The sequence below is a fragment of the Acyrthosiphon pisum genome, chromosome X, assembly GCF_005508785.2.
Source record: "Acyrthosiphon pisum isolate AL4f chromosome X, pea_aphid_22Mar2018_4r6ur, whole genome shotgun sequence".
Classification (NCBI taxonomy): Eukaryota; Metazoa; Arthropoda; class Insecta; order Hemiptera; family Aphididae; genus Acyrthosiphon; species Acyrthosiphon pisum.
The window spans coordinates 41,309,374-41,312,505 of NC_042493.1; the positions used below are offsets into that span (position 1 = coordinate 41,309,374).

The following is a 3,132-nucleotide window of genomic DNA, read 5'->3' on the forward strand; positions in this document are numbered from 1 at the left end:
AAAAATAACCTGTGATAAAAAATGATAAAAAAAATGAAAAGAGAATAAATTGTAACTGAATCATACTTCATGTAAATCAGTCAGTCTAGGTGTAGTCCGCAAAGTTTGTGGTATGGTGGTAAGGTCATCTGACTTAGTGAATGGAAATGTAATGCCTCAAATACGTAATGTTTACCTTAAAAAAGTATAAATATATAAAATATGATTTTATTCACAATAGAAACATACAAAAAGAAAAAACTTATATCTAAAACAACTATTGATAAGAGGTTCCTCGACTATTTTTTTATATATGTATTTTTTTGATATTAATGGTAGACGTACATGTTCTAATAGATGTGGTAAAATACATTTTCTAAAATCCAATTCATGTCTTACCCATCGCATGACACATTCAAATATCTATGAATATACTTGTAAATTAATTATATTACCTACAATATATATGTAGGTAAGTAACTTAATTGCCCTTTCTTAATACTAAAATATAACAACTAACAATTTTAGTTTGCATACCTTTTCCTCAGATGGAACTGTCAGTAAATCACTGGAAATAAACTTAATGACTCGTTCAGATGATAGGGATAGAAATTCATCTTTTTCGACCACTTCTCTAAGAACCAAAACATTACAGTAACAATTAATAAAATTTCCTTACAGAATCATAATAATAAATAATTTTTCGGAACTTTGTTACTTTACCGGACACCCTTTTTTTTGCAATTTTTTTTTTTTAGACTTATGTAGTTAACTATACTGAGAACGATGGTGAAGTCAGAATTTGGCGGTCGGACTTAGTTCCGAAGTTATGGCTTAATGAAGTTCGCTATTTTGCGATTTTTGCGCATTCGCGCGTCACTAGTTTACTGCACCTATTACGAATATTAATTTTTTTTTTTTGAAACCTATGTACTTCAACGAGTTAAGAACGACGGTGCAATCAAAATTAGATAGGCATACTTCGTTTTGAAGTTATATGCTAAGGCAGTTTCGAATTCTGAGTTTTTACGAATACGCTCGACGCTCTAGAAGCTCCCTACGCCTGCCGGCTCCGGTCGCCAAACTCGAGGTCCTGCGGACCTCTCGCTGGATGGGGGCTCGGCCCCCAAACCCCCCCGGGGCTTAAATAGCAAACCTGGGGGGGAGGGGGAGGGGTGGCGACCCCTTCGGGGTCGCGGGGGGGAGAGCATACCTGCCCTGCGGGCAGACGGACGACCTAACAAGTAATTTTAATCTTGTTAATTAAAGTAACACATTTGTAGAGGCTCCCGTCGCCTATCGGCTCCGGTCGCCACACTCAAGGGGACCTCCCTTCGCCTACCGGCTCCGGTCGCTATACTCGATGACCAGTAATATAAGTTTTTAGAGGCTCCCTACGCCTGCCGGCTCCGGTCGCCAAACTCGAGGTCCTACGGACCTCTCGCTGGATGGGGGCTCGGCCCCCAAACCCCCCGGGGCTTAAATAGCAAACCTGGGGGGGAGGGGGAGGGGTGGCGACCCCTTCGGGGTCGCGGGGGGGAGAGCATACCTGCCCTGCGGGCAGACGGATGACCTAACAAGTAATTTAAACCTTGTTAATTAAAGTAACACATTTCTAGTGGCTCCCGTCGCCTATCGGCTCCGGTCGCCACACTCAAGGGACCTCCCTTCGCCTGCCGGCTCCGGTCGCTATACTCGATGACCAGTAATATAAGTTTATAGAGGCTCGGCCCCTAACCCCCTCGTGGCTTAAATAGCAAATCAATTACCATTCAAATTTATATATATTGTTTGCAGCTGTAGTCGAAAACCTTGGCTTTAATAAAAAAAATAATTAGACATATACATGTCCGCGTCAAATACGACTTGAACAGCGAAGATGACAACGCACCGGCTTATAACATATTCTGAAATTTATAACAAAATTACTAAAATGTTTAATTTTTACTATTATACTTTAATTCTTGAGTTTTTGAAATTTCAGTGAAACATATAGGTTATAGATACTAGTATACTACTATCATAATAGTACCATTATTCTGTGCTTTTACCGTGCGTGAAACACAAATAAAATGAGGTAAAACAACGGTTATATCTTAAACCGTGGGTAAAACAGAATACCGTGGTAAAAATGATCAGCCCATATCAGTCATATCTAACTGATAAGTCGTTCTCGTTCATATTGACATAATATTATATTCCGATTGATAAATATTATATTATGATTTATGGCAACATGACTATATAATGAACCTTATGTACTAAGGCACTAAGCCTATACTACAATTATTACAATAATAGATTAATTGCTATCGAGTTTTCAGGTAAGAGCGAAAAAAAATTAATATTCGTACCTAATAGGTGCAGTGAACTAGTGACGTGCGAACGTGCAAAAATCGTAAAATAGCGAACTTCATTAAGCTATAACTTCGAAACTAAGTCCGACCGCCAAATTCTGACTTCACCATCGTTCTCAGTATAGTTAACTACATAAGTCTAAAAAAAAAAAAAATTGCAAAAAAAAGGGTGTCCGGTAAAGTAACAAAATACCCACTAAATTATTATTCACGAGGGTAAAATAAATTATTAAGACCATAAAATGCGCCACTGGTATAACAAATAATGTTTAATAATTTAGAGATACCTTACCTTTCCTTTTTTATTTTTTTTCACGGGCGATGGTGTTGGCTTAGACGATGTGCTAGGCAAATTTTCTTCTACGGCAGCATTCATAATTATTTACAAATTAAATTGCAAAAAACAAACAGAATAGTGCGTGTTCGATCCGTTTGATAAGAAGCTGCCGCCGTCGGCGGTCGCGCCGTGTTGACCACCACGGTAATCGAATAGGTAATCAGTAACCATGTTCGTGGGCGCTGCGCGCCAGCAGCCGCAATGTTGGCAACACTACCGGTGACCGTTACCGGCGCTCGGCGCAGGCGAGCTCGGTCGTCCGCGTCTCCTTCTTGTTCAACGAGTTCACCACAGCTCCGTGTTTGCGTTTGCTCTACTCGCTCGTCCGTCAGCCATTTTTTTCCGTTTGGAAGTGCTCCGGAAAACGTGTTCTATAGTTTTTTAGACATCGTGATTGTTCGGCCGTTCAGCTCGTGTTGCTCATTCTATTGACTGTCGTCATCCAGTCTGTGATTCGAT

The 3,132-nt window shown here is 39.9% G+C and overlaps 1 long non-coding RNA gene across 1 annotated transcript; it reads right to left on the minus strand.

Annotated features, from left to right (window-relative positions):
- Positions 1–126: 126 nt before the first annotated feature.
- Positions 127–2,372, minus strand: LOC100574140. Its single transcript, XR_510521.3, has 3 exons — positions 1,749–2,372; positions 517–613; positions 127–175 (listed from the first exon to the last, which is right to left on the minus strand). It is a non-coding gene; the product is annotated as an uncharacterized LOC100574140 (long non-coding RNA).
- Between the last annotated feature and the right edge of the window lie 760 nt (positions 2,373–3,132).